This window comes from Podarcis pityusensis, assembly GCF_964106645.2.
Source record: "Podarcis pityusensis genome assembly, chromosome: 3".
Classification (NCBI taxonomy): Eukaryota; Metazoa; Chordata; class Lepidosauria; order Squamata; family Lacertidae; genus Podarcis; species Podarcis pityusensis.
In genome coordinates this window covers 9638268-9657138 of record NC_138026.1, presented here as the reverse complement: position 1 = coordinate 9657138, position 18871 = coordinate 9638268, and the positions used below count along the sequence as shown (strand labels likewise).

At 45.5% G+C, this 18871-nt stretch overlaps 1 long non-coding RNA gene across 1 annotated transcript; it reads left to right on the top strand.

The window, feature by feature from the left end:
• Nucleotides 1-326: 326 nt before the first annotated feature.
• Nucleotides 327-922, top strand: LOC308473150. Its single transcript, XR_013983953.1, has 2 exons — nt 327-369; nt 578-922. It is a non-coding gene; the product is annotated as an uncharacterized lncRNA (long non-coding RNA).
• The last annotated feature ends 17949 nt before the right edge of the window (nt 923-18871 follow it).

Genomic DNA, 18871 nt, shown 5'->3' with positions numbered 1-18871 from the left:
CAAGACGACAGCCCATAGGGAAATCTCAGGGACAGCGGGGAAGCGCAGCGCGTCTTCCCCACTGTCCTCGGACCTCCTCCGAAGCCTGGCGGCGGGGCGGGGACACCTCCTCCCGCCGCCGCCGGGCTTCGGAAGGCTCCTCTGAAGCCGGGCGGCGGGGCGGGAACACCTCCCGCCGCCGCCGGGCTTCGGAAGGCTCCTCCGAAGCCGGGCGGGGGGGAGGGAACACCTGCCGCCGCCGCCCGGCTTCGGAACGGTGTTCCGAAGCCGGGCGGGGGGAGGGAACACCTGCCGCCCGGCTTCGGAACAGTGCTCCGAAGCCGGGCGGTGGGGAGGGAACACCTCCCCCCGCCGCCCGGCTTCGGAACGGTGCTCCGAAGCCGGGCGGGGGGGAGGGAACACCTGCCGCCGCCGCCCGGCTTCAGAACGGTGCTCCGAAGCCGGGCGGGGGGGAGGGAACACCTTCTGAAGGCGGGCAGGGGGCGAAAGTCTTTGCTCCCCCCTGCCTGCCTGTCCCGGAGGGCTTTTGAAGGCAGGGGGGGAGCAAAGACTTTCGCCCCCCGCCCGCCTTCAGAAGAGGTCCAGGACCTCTTCTGAAGGCTGGCGGGGGCAAAAGTCTTTGTCCCCCCTGCCTGCCTTCCCAGGGGCTTTTAAATCGCCCCGGACAGCGGAGAAGTCCTCCGCTGTCCCGGGGCGATTTTAAAATGCCGCCCGCCAGCATTTTAAGATCGCCCGGACAGCGGAGAAGTCCTCCGCTGTCCCGGGGTTTTTTAAAATGCTGGGGGTGGGAAGAAAAGCCCTTGCCCCCCCCCCAGCCTTCAGAAGAGGTCCGGGGACAGACTGTCCCCGGACCTGGTCTGAAGGCGGTTTCCCTAGGAACGCATTAATTGATTTTCAATGCATTCCTATGGGAAACCGTGCATCGCAAGACGAAAAACTCGCAAGACGAAGAGACTTGCGGAACGAATTAATTTCGTCTTGCGAGGCACCACTGTACTCAGTTTATACAACCAATGATAAGGTGTAGTAATAGGTGCTTTTCCAGTGTTGTTAAAATTATAGGGTGTCATTTTTACCTTTAGAGTTCCCATATGGACCTTGCAAATGGTTCAAACTCAGTGAGAATTATTAATAATTATTTCATTAGGATGGGGTCTCATTGATTTACAAACTTATGCAGGGAAAAACAATTGGGAACAGTTGCAGAAGTGGGAGCACATCACAAAAACCAACCTAGTACAGCAATAGTCATAATTAATGGTGCTGGAGCTAACAGGGACTGGGGTTTACCGATGCTGGCAGCCCTAATTTAACTATATCCTTCTTTGATATAGAGCAGTGATGGGGAACATGCAGCCCTCCAGATATTGCTGGACTCCAGCTCCCATCAACCTCAGTCAACACAGCCAAGGGCCAAGGATCATGGGAGCTGCAGTCCAATAACATCTGGAGGGCCACCAGTTCCACTTCCCTAATGCAGAGAGAAGAAATAATGGCTGAAATTTTTCTGAACCTAAGAAGCAGGCCGGGCTCATGTCACTCATTGACTTACATATTTAAACAACTTTTCATATTTATCAATGAGCACTCCTGCAAGGGACAGGCGGGTAAAAGGGACAACTGAAGCAAAAGGAAAGGTCGTCTTGATTGGCATATCTCTCTCAGCAAAGGGCGCACAGCACTCTGAGCCGAGTTAACCCAAATTCTCTATGTAGAAAAGCTAAATTTGGTGAGCTACAGAGGTAATGCTTGCTTTCCTTGATTCGTATTTTGCTAGTCCAGAGTGATGAAGCCCCAACCCCAGGCATTTGAAATCCTATCCAGCCACTAATAATAATAATAATAATAATAATAATAATAATAATACCTTTATTGTCAATGTACAACCTGTGTACAATGAAATTAACCGAGCCTCCCTCCCCACACAAACACTTAGGCTCATTGCACTCTGTGTGCTTGTCGCACAACACACCAACCCCGAAAGTCAGTCGCACTATATTATTTTCCGTTCAGCAGCGTAACAGCCCACAAATAAAAACTGGTTTTTAGCCTGTTGGTATGACTGATTATATTATAATATATTATATTATTATAGGGACGCAGGTGGCGCTGTGGGTTAAACCACAGAGCCTAGGACTTGCTGATCAGAAGGTCGGCGGTTTGACTCCCCACGACGGAGTGAGCTCCCGTTGCTCGGTCCCTGCTCCTGCCAACCTAGCAGTTTGAAAGCACGTCAAGGTGCAAGTAGATAAATAGGTACCGCTCTGGCAGGAAGGTAAACGGCGTTTCCGTGCGCTGCTCTGGTTTGCCAGAAGCGGCTTAGTCATGTTGGCCACATGAACCAGAAGCTGTACGCTGCTCCCTCGGCCAATAAAGCAAGATGAGCGCCACAACCCCAGAGTCAGCCACGACTGGACCTAATGGTCCTTTACCTATACCTTAATTACTTATTATACTTCTATATCTCCTGCCCAAGCGTAGAAGATTAAAGAGGAGCTGGCCGGGGTGTGAATCGTCCCTGAGAATTTTTCTCGCTCTCCTAAGGCAACGATCCCTTGCGATGTCATCTAGCGGGCTCAGGGAACAGACCATGATATCATGTGCTGTGTTCACCACCCTCTGTAAAGACTTTCTGTCCGTGGCTGTCAAGCCAACGTACCACACTGTGATACAATATGAGAGGACACTTTCTATTGTGGACCGGTAGAAGGAGGTCATCAATTGTTGTTTAACGTTGTTCTTTCGCAAGAGCCTGAGGAAATGGAGTCTCTGTTGGGCCTTCCTAACCACCTGAGTTATATTGTTTTTCCAAATGAGGCCTTCACTAAGGTAAACTCCCAGGAATTTAAAGGACGAGACTCTCTCCACACAACCCCCCCCCCCGATATACAACGGGGCTAGTTCCCCTCTCTTCCTCCAAAAGTCCAACACCATCTCCTTTGTCTTGCTAATATTTAAAGGTAAAGGTAAAAGGACCCCTGACCATTAGGTCCAGTCGTGGCCGACTCTGGGATTGCTGCACTCATCTCGCTTTACTGGCCGAGGGAGCCGGCATACAGCTTCCGGGTCATGTGGCCAGCATGACTAAGCCGCTTCTGGCGAACCAGAGCAGTGCACGGAAACACCGTTTACCTTCCCGCCAGAATGGTACCTATTTATCTACAGGCACTTGGATGTGCTTTCGAACTGCTAGGTTGGCAGGAGCAGGGACCAAGTAACGGGAGCTCACCCCATCGTGGGGATTCGAACCGCTGACCTTCTGATCAGCAAGCCCTAGGCTCTGTGGTTTAACCCACAGCACCACCTGTGTCCCTTAATATTTAGGTGCAAGTTATTCTCTAAGCACCATGTAATACTTTTTGAACCTCCCCCCGTATGCTGATTCATCTCCACCTGTAATTAGACCCATTATGGTAGTATCATCTGCAAACTTAATAATTGTAGTGGATGGATCATATGAAATGCAGTCATATGTATACGACGAGTACAGTACATTTGCAGTATTAAGGGCTAGAAGTGTGAGGTTCTCAGGATACTACATTCTGGACCCGATACCATTTTGTGCATTATGTGAGTGCAGAAAATGCACGACATGGAATGCCCCATCCCATTAGAGTGTCAAGATGCCAAGTGAATATGCTTGGGCTAAAAGCACAATGCTGGACTGACTATTATTATTACAGTGGTACCTCGGGTTACAGACGCTTCAGGTTACAGACGCTTCAGGTTACAGACTCCGCTAACCCAGAAATAGTACCTCGGGTTAAGAACTTTGCTTCAGGATGAGAACAGAAATTGTGTGGCAGCAGCGGGAGGCCCCCTTAGCTAAAGTGGTGCTTCAGGTTAAGAACAGTTTCAGGTTAAGAACGGACCTCTGGAACGAATTAAGTACTTAACCTGAGGTACCACTGTATTATTATTATTATTATTATTACTACTACTACTACTACTACTACTACTACTACTACTTTTTTCAGCTGGAACTCGCCAGAGCTCTGTTCCAGCCCGTCTCAGGTGGGTGCCATTGCCACTATAAGAGAACAAGGGAGGTGTTCATATTGAGTTCTGGCACCTCTTTTTCTATAGAAAAAAAAATAGCACTGATAGTTATCATAGAGCACCTAGAGTAGCTTCCATATCACAACCCTGAAATCTCATCCTGGATTGTGGTCAAAATCCCATGGAAATCTAGGCCTTTCCTTAGAAGCTTTTCATCAGTGCAGGCTGAAGAAGGTGGGCACAATCATGCCTTTTCCAACAAGGAAGTGAAAATAATAATAATAATAAATTTTATTTATACCCCGCCCTCCCCAGCTAAGACCGGGCTCAGGGCGGCTAACAACCAATAATAAAAACAAGTTGATTAAAATACAATTAAAAAAAACAAGATTAAAATACAATATTAAAACATTAAGATGCAGCCTCTTCACAGGAGGAGAAAGGAAAAAGAAAGAGGGGGAGGGAATCAAACTGATTCTAAGCCAAAGGCCAGGCGGAACAACTCTGTCTTACAGGCCCTGCAGAAAGAAATCAGATCCCGCAGGGCCCTGGTCTCATGAGGCAGAGCGTTCCACCAGGCCGGAGCCAGTGTTGAAAAGGCCCTGGCTCTGATTGAAGCCAATCTAACTTCCTTAGGGCCCAGGACCTCTAGGGTGTTGCTATTTATGGACCTTAAGGTCTTCCGTGGGGCATACCAGGAGAGGCGGTCCCGTAGGTACGGGGGCCTAGCTACAGATGACCTACTGTACAGTTGAATGAGGAGTCAGAGCTCAAAAGTGTGTGCACTTTGGTGACAAGGTTTCGAACCCCATCAGTGGCAGTTCTGGTTTAAAACATCTCACTTCAGTAAGGAAATCTGGGCTCAAGGGAGCAGTCGCCTGACGCAGTAAGCCTGACGCAATATAACACAGCCTTCATTCATTGGTCCACCTTCACCAACTTGACCTTACAGCGGGAAGGGGAAAACTTTGGCTTTCCAGATGTTGTTGGCCTCCAACTCCCATCAGCCCCGGTCAGCATGGTCAAAGGTCAAAGATCATGGGAGCTGCAGTCCAGTAGCATTCAGAGGGCTCTAGCTCCCCATCTCCACCACACAGCTTGGGTTGCTGCTGTGATTGGGGATGTTCTACCCATTGTTATATAGTCAACCAGAGCAACATGAAGCAATGGTGGAATCAAGGCAAAGGCATTATTTGGAAACCAAAGAAGTGTCTTAACTCTCAGGATCTGGAAAGCTGATTCACACCCTGTTCCCCATCCCGCTTCAAATTGGAATATTTAGAATGTATATTTAGAGAAAATATTGTTTTAAAAAACAAATTTAGCTTTTAAATAACTTCTCGTGGCAACCTTTTCTCAGGCACTGCCTAATATAGCATTAAATCACATACTTGCTGGCAGTGACCTAGTGGAAGGAATTTCCTGCACAGCTTGTTTCAAGTTTCATTCATACGTACTGTCTAAAATTAGATCCATTACTTTCATTCAGGTCCAAAAGCTTCTTTGCCTAGTGTAATATTTTGTAGAAAGAGAAAAGCAGTTATACAAACTCAGTCATCTGCAGTCTTCCCAGGTGTTTGCCGAGTGCTGTTAATGGACACCAGACTATGCAGTAGATCCTGACCCACCATGGATGGCTCATAAATGGACAAGTCCTGGTCCAGAATTGGGTAACTGTGCCACTGAAGGAGCAGGTGCACAGCCTGGGAGTCATTTTGGACTCACAGCTGTCCATGGAGGCACAGATCAATTCTGTGTCCAGGGCAGCTGTTTACCAGCTCCATCTGGTATGCAGGCTGAGACCCTACCTGCCCGCAGAGTGGTGCATGCTTTAGTTATCTCTCGCTTGGACTACTGCAATGCTCTCTACGTGGGGCTACCTTTGAAGGTGACCTAGAAACTACAACTAATCCAGAATGTGGCAGCTAGACTGGTGACTGGGAGCAGCCGCCGTGACCACATAACACCGGTCTTGAAAGACCTATGTTGGCTCCCAGTACGTTTCCGAGCACAATTCAAAGTGTTGGTGCTGACCTTTAAAGCCCTAAACAGCCTCGGTCCAGTATATCTGAAGGAGTGTCTCCACTCCCATCATTCTACCCGGACACTGAGGTCCAGGCTTTCTGGTGTTCCCTCACTGTAAGAAGCCATTACAGGGAACCAGGCAGAGGGCCTTTTCAGTAGTGGCACCTGCCCTGTGGAACGCCCTCCCACCAGATGTCAAGGAGAACAACAACTACCAGACTTTTAGAAGACATCTGAAGGCAGCCCTGTTTAGGGAAGCTTTTAATGTGTAATAGATTATTGTATTTTAATATTTTGTTGGAAGCTGCCCAGAGTGGCTGGGGAAGCCCAGCCAGATGGGCAGGGTATAAATAATAAAATATTATTATTATTATTATTATTATTATTATTATTATTATTACTATTACTATTATTATAATACGCAAGAATTTCAACTAAAGCATCCATGATAGATGGCCATCCAACCTCTGCTTTAAAAACCTCCAAGGAAGGAGAGTCCACAACCTCCCGAGGGAGTCTGTTCCACCATCAAACTGACGAGCTCAGTGGTAGAACATATGGTTTTCATACAGGAGAACCCTGCATCTCCATGTTGGACTGGGAGAGAAGAAACCCTGGAGACCGGCTGCCAGTACTGAAGAGGAGTTTGGATTTGATATCCCGCTTTATCACTCCCCTTAAGGAGTCTCAAAGCGGCTAACATTTTCCTTTCCCTTCCTCCCCCACAACAAACACTCTGTGAGGTGATTGGGGCTGAGAGACTTCAAAGAAGTGTGACTGGCCCAAGGTTACCCAGCAGCTGCATGTGGAGGAGCGGGGAAGCGAACCCGGTTCACCAGATTACGAGTCCACCGCTCTTAACCACTACACCATGCTGAGCTAAATAGACTAACGGTCTGACTCAGTATGAAGTAGGGATGGGGGGAAATGTGATCCACACTTAAAGACAATATGCAAGCTTGAAATGCAGCCATCCTTCGAAACTCACACTTCTCCGAATTTTGCAATGCAGTTTTCCAGCCCATATAGGGTGTGCAAAAATTCATACACAATGAGAAAGGGTACATAAGCACATGTATTAGTGAAAATAAATGTGAGAGCCCTACCGGAATTGAAACCGCAGTTTCATGTTTTAAAATTGCAGAAAGTATCCCCCCCCACACCACCACCAGCTGCTATTTTCCCTAATGCTGATTTTAAAAACCTGGGACAAATAGCAGCTTCGGGGGGGCGGGCAGTTTTCCTCCAGGAAAGGAGAAAGGATGAAACTCACATCCCTCTTTGGAATCGGGGTGGTCCCACGGTTGTTGTTTTTCTGTGTGAACCTAGAGGTATGTGCCACCTAAGCACATTTTTGAACCATGTGTTTTAAATTCATGTCTCATTTGACCCTAAGGCAGTTCATCCCTGAGGTTGGTGAGGAAACCACAGGAAGAGCTAAGGGGCCTTTTTGCTGTCATATGCTGCCATCAACAGGCTTGCGATTTATGAATGAACTAGGAACTACCTGTGGCTGAAGACTCCTCCTTTGTTTGGGCCATCTTGAAAGCATTTCATTGTTATCGTACTTGCTACTGAGTGCTAAAGCCGTAACTCTACATAAGTTCAAGATGGCTTTCTTCTTGGTACTATCGCATCTCAATGATGAAAGGACACAGGCAGGTGTTCTTAGGAGCTGCTAACCAACTTTGGAGGGACGCGTGTGGTGCTGTGGGTTAAACCACAGAGCCTAGGACTTGCTGATCAGAAGGTCAGCGGTTCGAATCCCCACGACGGGGTGAGCTCCTGTTGCTCAGTCCCTGCTCCTGCCAACCTAGCAGTTCGAAAGCACGTCAAAGTGCAAGTAGATAAATAGGTACCGCTCTGGCGGGAAGGTAAATGGCGTTTCTGTGCACTGCTCTGGTTCATCAGAAGCAGCTTAGTCATGCTGGCCACATGACCCGGAAGCTGGATGCCGGCTCCCTTGGCCAATAAAATGAGATGATTGCCGTAACCCCAGAGTTGGCCACGACTGGACCTAATGGTCAGGGGTCCCTTTACCTTTACAACCAACTTTGGAATCTTGTTCTTCCAGAGATTTGAGAAAATCTCACCACCCTTTCAAGGTAACATAAGACCATAATAGCATCAGATTTCAAATGATTGTCTTCAAAAATTTGAGGTTTCCAAATGTTGTTACAGATTCCGTATTTTTGTGATATGGAATCTTATTACAGAGTTCATCAGCCTTGTGTCTCCAGATGTTGTTGGATTCAAACTACCATCAACCCCAACCAGTTTAACCAATGATTTGGGATGATGAGAATTGTAGCCCTGAAAACCTAGGAACCCGAGGTTGAAGAATACTAGCTTAGTGCATTAAATAAACACCTCTGAATTTCCCATAATAAAAGAAAAAACATCCCATATGATACTTGAGAAAATGGATTCAAGAGACAATAGAAGAATGGCAGATGAAGATGATGGACTTTTTGGAGCTGGCTGACCTGACTGGAAGAATCTGCGACCAGAAAGAGGAGGAAATACATGTACAAGACTGGAAGAAATTTAAAGAATATTTAGCTAGATATTGTAACATAAGATAATTACGGAACTCCTAGAAGTAACAGATTAGGCCTATGGATAGAAAAAGATTAGTAATAGTGAATATTTTGGACTAGAATAGGAAGTAAAGATAAGTGGTCTGTAACTGAAAGAAGATACTGGTGTTATAAATATGAAATTGGAAACTGCTAAATATGTGATATAATGAAATTCAGATTGGAGAGTTGTCGAGAAAGTCCTTTAGCAATGTAAATGTATCAGGAAATAAGAAGAAACAATTTTTTTTTGTCTTTGTTGTTGTTATGTTTTTATGTTGTGTTAAGTGTAATGTTTTTCTTTTGTGTTAGTGTCTATGTTTTATAAGAGGAAACTAATAAATGGGGGGGGGGAGAGAAAATAAAGAAACAAAAACTCTCTATTTAAGATATAGGATTTTTTTTTTCTGGCTTCAAGAAACTATTAAATAATCCCAGAATATTCATGACCTGAATGATGTAGCTCCTGTGGAATGTGAAAAATCAGAATAGGCTAACGTATGTTAACAAGGAGGGAAAAGCCACCCATATAAAATGTAGCTCTTAGTGAACTTCAAATGATTTATTGGGGAGTCAGCTAGAATTGAACTTCAGCTGCAGCTAGATATGTGTTGCTGATTAAACATGCATTGCATAGCTGTTGGGCCAGGCACTTATCCAGTTTCAGTCTTATGAGTTCATCCATCTCTTCTTATATGAAGAGTCCCAAATCTACATCTGACCTTCCTTCAACTGTCCAGTCTTAGTGGGTGGGTGGAATCCAACACAGTACCAAGGCAACTGTTCCATCAGTACAATGATTTCTACTTGTGCAATTTAATGTTTCCCCCCTGAAGCAGTTAGTAATTCACAGGAGCCTGTTTTAATTGGTACATGTCAAATTTTAATGGATGGCTCTAAGACTTCAAGTCCACACTTATCTATCTTGTTGTGCGTTGCATTTGGTTAGAGAACTGCATTGCAAAATTCGGAAAAGTGTGAATTCTGAAGGATAGCTGTGCTTTGCTTTGCATAGTAGTCTGAGAAGCTCAGGTTAGTTGGTTCCATATTTGAATGCAATCAAAACTGGATTTCTTTTCCATTTCTGGGCTCATTAGGTGATGGGAAAGACTCCTCTGTCTGACACTCGGGGCGGGGGGGCAACACTGAACCATAAAGGCCTAGTATAAGGCTGTTCTCATTGTAAGTTTGGAGCAAGGCTGGGGAATGTCTGGTCCATGAGAAGTTGGACTACAGATCCCATCATCCTACACCATTGGTCAGGCTGGTTGGAACTGATGGGAGTTGTGGCCATCCAGAGGTGGATGGGCTCCAAGTTCTTCACCCCTGCCTTAGAGCAGAAATGAAGCAAACAAAGCCCAAGTTGTTGTTGTTGTTTAGTTGTTTAGTCATGTCCGTCTCTTCGTGACCCCATGGACCAGAGCATGCCAGGCACTCCTGTCTTCCACTGCCTCCCGCAGTTTGGTCAAACTCATGCTGGTAGCTTCGAGAACACTGTCCAACCATCTCATCCTCTGTCGTCCCCTTCTCCTTGTACCCTCAATTTTTCCTAACATCAGGGTCTTTTCCAGGGAGTCTTCTCTTCTCATGAGGTGGCCAAAGTATTGGACCCTCAGCTTCAGGATCTGTCCTTCCAGTGAGCACTCAAGGCTGATTTCCTTAAGAATGGATAGGTTTGATCTTCTTGCAGTCCATGGGACTCTCAAGAGTCTCCTCTACCTACCCTGAAGGGATTGCCTGTCCTCATGCAGTGGAGATAAAAATATTTGGGGAGGGTTGTGTGTGTGTTTAGCTACCAGCTCTGACTATATTTGTAGTTCTAGTTCCCAAGATGAGCAACATTTCATGAAGTCCGACGTTCTTGGTTCTGCACAAAATTAGGAATGGATGAATGGTTTAAATTAAAATGTAAGCCAATCCCTTATCCACTTTTGGAAAACTGGGAGCAAGGAGAGAGAAAGGGAATGAAACCCAGCTATCTGAGAGCACGGCTTGCTTGGGATTGCTGGACTAGGAAAAAAAGGATTGCAGGTGTGTCCCGGGTGAAGTTATGTCCTGTGTGCCGCCTCGCAAATTGCAGGGATGTGGGTCAGACACACCCCAAGCCTTCTCGGGTTTAGTTGGACTTGCCCATCCTTTTATCTATATTATACAAAAACCTTCCCTCTGGCTCCTCTTCCTTACCAGACTTGACTTAACCCTGTGGAAAGAAAGAAAGAAAGAAAGGGGGGCGGAGGAAGAATGAATCCTGTCTGCCCCGTTTGAAAGCATGTTCAACTAATTATTTCAGCCAAATGAATACTTGTGGTTGGACGCTGGAAACATATATCGGTGAAGAATTACCTTTGGAAAAAAGAGAAAGTTTCATGACAAAGCAAACAACCTTTGGTGATTATTTTTTTTAAGGCAAGTCAGATGTGGCAGTTCCACATTTGATGAAATATTATTATTATATTTGTGGAGTGCACTATGGAAGTTTGCACCTGTCCCATTTCTTCTTGTGGAACACTCCTCTCTTTCCCCAGCTCTTCCCTCTCCAAGTCCCAAATCTGGTACAGAAGGGCTGTTTCTCCATTCCCATCGTGTCTTAGCAGCTATGGAGTGACTTCCTCCTCAGCTTTGTCTGTTACAGGAAATTATATGCTTGGTGTTGCCGCTGATTTGGAACAGATACAAGACTGGGCAAAAGCAGCAATAAAGCTGCTAGAACATTTGAAAATTGGATGGAGGGCTGTGTGTTGAGATTGCCTTGCAAGGGGTGGGAAATAAATGACCATCAGGGTCCCTTCCAACTCTACAATTCTGTGATTACGTGATTGCATAGCATCAGGTCTAGCTAGCATAGCCAATGGTGAGGAATGATGGGTTTTGGAGTCCAGCAACATATTAAGCACCCTGTGTTGGCTAGTAAAGGTAAGGTAAAGGGACCCCTGACCATTAGGTCCAGTCGTGGCCGACTCTGGGGTTGCGATGCTCATCTCGCATTATTGGCCGAGGGAGCCGGAGTACAGCTTCCGGGTCGTGTGGCCAGCATGACTAAGCCACTTCTGGAGAACCAGAGCAGCGCACGGAAATGCTGTTTACCTTCCTGCCGGAGCGGTACCTATTTAACTACTTGCACTTAGATGTGCTTTCAAACTGCTAGGTTGGCAGGAGCAGGGACCGAGCAACCAGAGCTCCCCCTGTCGCGGGGATTCGAACCGCCAACCTTCTGAACGGCAAGTCCTGGGCTCTGTGGTTTAACCCACAGCGCCACCCACGTCCTGTGTTGGCTACCTCCAGGTTAATAGAACCCATAGGATTAGGTGCAAGCAAGATTATAATTTAAATACAAACACTGTTCACTGCATGTAGCCACTATGCTGTTTAGTAAGTGGCATCTGCTAGGGCAAATAAATAAATACATAAATACATAAATGCTCTAAGAATGACTATTGCCTCATTCCCCATATAGTAATTGCAAACAAAATGCATTTGCATTTGATACAGTAGTACCTCGGGTTACATATGCTTCAGGTTATATATGCTTCAGTTTACAGACTCCGCTAACCCAGAAATAGTACCCCAGATTAAGAACTTTGCTTCAGGATGAGAACAGAAATGAGAAGAGCAGCGGTGTGGCGGCAGTGGGCCCCATTAGAAGAAGAAGAAGAAGAAGAAGAAGAAGAAGAAGAAGAGTTTGGATTTGATATCCCGCTTTATCACTACCCAAAGGAGTCTCAAAGCGGCTAACATTCTCCTTTCCCTTCCTCCCTCACAACAAACACTCTGTGAGGTGAGTGGGGCTGAGAGACTTCAGAGAAGTGTGACTGGCCCAAGGTCACCCAGCAGCTGCATGTGGAGGAGCAGAGACGCGAACCCGGTTCCCCAGATTACGAGTCTACCGCTTTTAACTACACCACACTGGCTCTCTTAGCTAAAGTGGTGCTTCTGGTTAAGAACAGTTTCAGGTTAAGAACAGACCTCCGGAACAAATTAAGTACGTAACCAGAGGTACCACTGTATTTTCATTTATGCTAACAGAAATACCAGCTAGACTTTGGAACTTCATTACATTCCATACACATTAGTATGTGAGCGGGTTTTTCTTTTCTTTTCTTTTCTTTTCTTTTCTTTTCTTTTCTTTTCTTTTCTTTTCTTTTCTTTTCTTTTCTTTTCTAATGGATTCCAATTCTCAATCCTCAAAAATGAGCAAAATTAAACTTCTTGACCTCTAATTACTCGCCTAGACCCAGAATAAACAAAGAGCATGCGAAGGGAGTGTGTGTAATCCTTGGATCGTTCCTTCAGCTACACTCACCATTGCTAAATGAGTTATTATCAGCTCCATGATGTTTCAATAGGACGTGGAATGTGGTGTGCATGTGCATGCGTGTATTTATAAGGGGGTATTTTCTCTCTTTGGAAAGAAAGACCTTCGTTCTCCCCTGCCAAACGTAGAAGACAAATCAAACAGTCACATGAAAATGTTAGGGAAATGTGCTAAGAGAAGCGTCTGAATATCCACAGTGGCCTTGAAAACTGTGTGAATGGGCTGGTCCCAGATGAATGCCCTCCTTTTTAGGTCCCCACCAGAGCCAAAATGGGATCTCTGTCACAGACCATGAAGAAGTTACTCTATCACAAACCATGAAGAAATGGCTAAATATCCACTTGCTACATAGAAGTGAGAGCTGGACCATAAAGAAGGCTGGTCGCCGAAGAATTGATGCTTTTGGATTATGGTGCTGGAGGAGACTCTTGAGAGTCCCATAGACTGCAAGAAGATCAAACCTCTCCATTCTGAAGGAAATCAGCCCTGAGTGCTCACTGGAAGGACAGATCCTGAAGCTGAGGCTCCAATACTTTGGCCACCTCATGAGAAGAGAAGACTCCCTGGAAAAGACCCTGATGTTGGGAAAGATGGAGGGCACAAGGAGAAGGGGATGACAGAGGATGAGATGGTTGGACAGTGTTCTCGAAACTACCAGCATGAGTTTGACCAAACTGCGGGAGGCAGTGGAAGACAGGAGTGCCTGGCATGCTCTGGTCCATGGGATCACGAAGAGTCGGACATGACTAAACGACTAAACAACAACACATAGAAGTGGATATTTTGCCCAGTTAGCAGTTAGGGCCTCGTGAACATTATGTGGCTCTATATTTTGTGCTTCCGCAAAAAAAGTATAATTTAGAATAGGGATGTGAAATATGTGTCCCCCGTAGATGTTATTGACTTCAATTCCTATCATTCCTGATCATTGGTCATGCCGGCTAGGGCTGATGGGGGCTGTAGTCCATCAAATCGCCTTTGCAGATTTGCCACCCCTGTTTTAGAGGCAGAGAAAGCATTCTGGGTTTATTTTGTGCAGCCTTTAGTTCAGTCACTTGGCTGTCCTTCTGGGGCAGGCATTCAACTTGCTTAGTTTGAAAAAACTGGCTGGTTTAGACGCTTGATTTCGATACATGCAGGGAGGATGGCTTTCTTGGTGACAATTAGACAATGCAAATAAACAGAACTATCTCCTACAACAGGGATAGGAAGCCTCTGGCTCTACAGATGTTGAACTACAACTCCCATAATCCCTGACCATTTGCTATGCTATGGAAGTTGGAGTCTAATAGCATCCAGTGAACCGCAGGTTGCAGACCCTTCAAGTGTCCCTATTTTCTAGGGACAGTCCCAGATTTACAGAAGCCATCCCAGTTTCTGATTTGATCCCGGAATGTCCCTCTTTTCCTTAGGATGTCCCTGTTTTCATTGGAGAAATGTTGGAGGTTATGGAGTTATGTGCTTCCCTGAGCCAAGGAGATAAGTAACTATACAACATTTAGAAGACATCTGAATGCAGCCCTGTATAGGGAAGTTTTTAATGTTTAACACTTTGTTATGTTTTTATATATGTTGGAAGCCACCCAGAGTGGCTGGGGCAACCTAGTCAGATGGGCAGGGTATAACAACAACAACAACAACAACAACAACAACAACAACAACAACAACTGAATAGGATGTCTCTATTTAGTATGCTACAACAGCAGCAAGAATACTTATTGCAAAGCATTGGAAGACACAAGACCTACCCACACTGGAAGAATGGCAGATGAAAATGATGGACTACATGGAATTGGCGGAAATGACTGGCAGAATCCGTGACCAGGGAGAAGAGTCGGTGAAAGAAGATTGGAAGAAATTTAAAGACTATTTACAGAAATATTGTAAAATTAACGAATGTTAGAATGATGTTGGATTGAAGTTAAGTGGTTTCTAGCTGTAATGGTATAAAAGAATATGGAAAAATTGGATTTTCAATACGTAAAAACTCAATGCTATAATATATTAAGATTAAAGATCAGGATAAAATAAGGAGGGAAAGGAATTGCTGAACTAATAAATTGAACTGGAATACAAAAAAGGGAGGCATGAGGAGGTCTGGGAAACAAGTAAATGAAAGATAAGTGATGAAAAGATGGAATTGTTTTTAACTGTTTTTTGGGGGGGGTATTTTGTATTCTTTTCTCTATGTTTTTTATTCTTATCTATGTAACTTTTTTTTGAAACTTTAATAAATATCTTTTTTTTTTTTAAAAAAAAGGATGTCTCTATTTAGATTAGAGAAATGAAGGACCAGGTGCGCAGCCTGGGAGACATTTTGGACTCACAGCTGTCCATGGAGGCGCAGGTCAATTCTGTGTCCAGGGCAGCTGTTTACCAGCTCCATCTGGTACGCAGGCTGAGACTTTATCTGCCCGCAGACTGTCTCGCCAGAGTGGTGCATGCTCTGGTTATCTCTTGCTTGGACTACTGCAATGCGCTCTACATGGGTCTACCTTTGAAGGTGACCCGGGAACTACAACTAATCCAGAATGCAGCACCTAGACTGGTGACTGGGAGCGGCCGCCGAGACCACATAACACCGGTCTTAAAAGACCTACATTGGCTCCCAATACATTTCCGAGCACAATTCCAAGTGTTGGTGCTGACCTTTAAAGCCCTAAACAGCCTTGGCCCAGTATATCTGAAGGAGCGTCTCAACTCCCACCGTTCTACCCAGACACTGAGGTTCAGCGCCAAGGGCCTTCTGGCAGTTCCCTCGCTGTGAGAAGCCAAGTTACAGGGAACCTGGCAGAGGGCCTTCTTGGTAGTGGCACCCATCCCATGGAACGCCCTCCCATCAGATGTCAAAGAGAACAACTACCAGACTTCTAGAAGACATCTGAAGGCAGCCCTGTTTAGGGAAGTTTTTAATGTTTGATGCATTACTGTATTTTGATATTTTGTTGGAAGCCACCCAGAGTGGCTGGGGAAGCCCGGCCTGATGGGTGGGGTATAAATAATAAAAAATTATTATTATTATTATTATTATTATTATTATTATTATTATTATTAGGCTGCCCATTCCTGTCTTTAGTATGAATCCCAGTTGCAAAGGAACAACAGTGGGATAGAATGATCGTCATCCTGTCCTACGTGGGCTTTCCATAGGCATCTGTTTGCGGTTTGCCCACTGTGGGAAACAGGTTGTTAGACTAGCTGGGCTCTGGTCCAGAATGGTTCCTCTTATGTCCTTCTATTGATTTTCAGTAAGCAATTTGCCCACCGAACATTGCTGCATTTCGAATCAGTTGGTTAGAGCGCTGTGCTGATAATGCCAAGGTTGCAGGTTCTATCCCCGTACAGGACTGCTGCATGTTCCTGCATTGCAGTGGGTTGGACTAGATTATCCCCAGGTTCCCTTCCAACTCTACAATTCTGTGATTAACCCAGGACCACTTACATTCCATTTCTTTCCTTCACTGCAATTTTGTGTGCGTGTCTGCATGTGAAATTGCAAAATGAAGTTTGCAAATTAAGATTAATTGGCAATGTGATCCTTCGCCAGATCGCTCTTCTATATGTTATAGCAGATGGACTTCAGTGTGAAATATTTCCCCCCTGTTACTATAGAAATATCCCAACATATTTCTGCTTAAGTGGTTTTCTGGAAAGCTGTTTGTTGTGCTGCCCAGTGCTGACAGGAGTGAATCATTTTCAGCCTTCAGTCAAGACTGATTAAAACCTGGTCTCTGGGCGTCTTAACTGCTGCTGACTGCTTTGTACACAGGGGCCATGCTGGTAAAGCAATTATGCTCCGGGATGTTTTAATCAGGGTTTGAAACAAACCAGGCAGGTGGCTTACAGTTACCTACTAGAAATGTGATCAAGGAGAGACAAAAGAAGGAGATGGAAAAAGCATTGACGCAATCCTGCTGTACGATCAGGTTGTGTGATGGAGCAAATGAATTAACTAGTTTATTCAAGAGGGTGAAAAGAGACAAATCTATGGTGGCAGGTCCAGAATTGACATCTCGTGACCTTAGAGTTACCAATGGAATCTAGAATTTACTGACTTTTCTCATCTGTTTTAGAGTTTTGTTTTTCATTGGAAAACGGAAGCTGTCTTTAACAACAACAACAACAACAACAACAACAACAACAATAATAATTTATTATTTGTACCCCGCCCTGCTGGCTGGGTTTCCCCAGCCACTCTGGGCGGCTTCCACAGAGACCAAAAATACACTAAAATGTCACACATTAAAAACTTCCCTAAACAGGGCTCCCTTAAGATGTCTTCTGAATGTCAGGTAACTGTTTATCGCTTTGACATCTGAAGGCAGGGCGTTCCACAGGGCGGGCGCCACTACCGAGAAGGCCCTCTGCCTGGTTCCCTGTAACCTCACTTCTCGCAGGGAGGGAACCGCCAGAAGGCCCTCGGCGCTGGACCTCAGCTTCCCGGGCAGAACGATGGAGGTGGAGATGCTCCTTCAGGTATACTGGGCCGAGGCTGTTTAGGGCTTTAAAGGTCAACACCAACACTTTGAATTGTGCTCGGAAACGTACTTTAGCTCAATATTGTATGTTCCAATGGGCCGTGGTTTCCTAGGATCATAACAAACGCTTCTCCCAAACACCAGCTACCTGATCTAGGTCCCATCCACACTAAATATTTATACTGATTTTTATACCACTTTAACAATCCCAAAGAATCCTGGGAACTGGAACGACCCCGGTCCCCGTCACAGAAATAATAATAATAATAATTTTCACATTCATATCCATAAGGGACTTCTTATGAACTTATCAGGGCAGCTGATTAGGATGTTGTTGGGTTTATTTTCGTGATGCAGTGGTGCCCCGCAAGACGAATGCCTCGCAAGACGAAAAACTCGCTAGACGAAAGAGTTTTCCGTTTTTTGAGTCGTTCCACAAGACAAATTTCCCTATGGGCTTGCTTCGCAAGACGAAACGTCTTGCGAGTTCTTGCGAGTTTGTTTCCTTTCTCTTAAAGCCGCTTAGCCGTTAATAGCCGCTAAGCCGTTAATAGCTGCTAAGCCGCTAAGCCGCTAAGCCGCTAATAGCCGTGCTTTGCAAGACGAAAAAACCGCAAGACGAAGAGACTCGCGGAATGGATTAATTTCGTCTTGCGAGGCACCACTGTGTTTCCAATTTGGGTGTGGGTGTGTTGCTTATTTGCTTGTTTATATTGCTATCTATGTGACAGTTCATTTTCCTGTGTAACATAACTCTCCTGAAGTCAGAGCCAGGTGTAAGAAGCAGGAATGCATACAAAAGAGTTGGAAAAGTTAACTTTACTTCCCCCCCCCCACACACACACAAATGGCCCAACAACCTAGGAACTTGTGAACGCATCTGGACTGGTAGTTATGAAGATTAATGAAATATAAAGTGTAAGAATGCCCAGTGACATTTGCTCGATTTGTACAAATAATTTAATAGAACTTACTGTGACTTACGAACTGCAAGTGAAGTACAGATACTTAACCTCCTGTGAGCTGATTTGTGATTCGAGGACCCGATCCCTGCTTGGGGAATAAAGACACGTGGACACAGTATATAAGGTTAATGGGCAAGAAAAGGCCACAACTTTATTGATTACAGCATGTGAGAAAGTATTGGCTTAGGCATTGGATTACGTCAGCTGACTCCACCCCCTCAGAGAGGGGTGAGTCTGAAACAAAGGGGGTTTATTCACCAGACGGGGGAGCCTGTTGATGCTAATACAACTATAAGCTCTCCCCTGATGTCACCGAGGGTCGTGCCATGGCCCCCCGCCACACAGGCATCGGACAGGATCCACAACCGCTGGATTCCTTTAACAGAATACCCAAAAGTGAAGGGGTAGGGGATGGCCACACCTTTCCCTTCCAAACACCAACAACACGACTCGAGGCAGAAAGGTGAGCACAATGGGGCAGAATGGCAGGCACGGCTGCATTTGAGCAGCAAA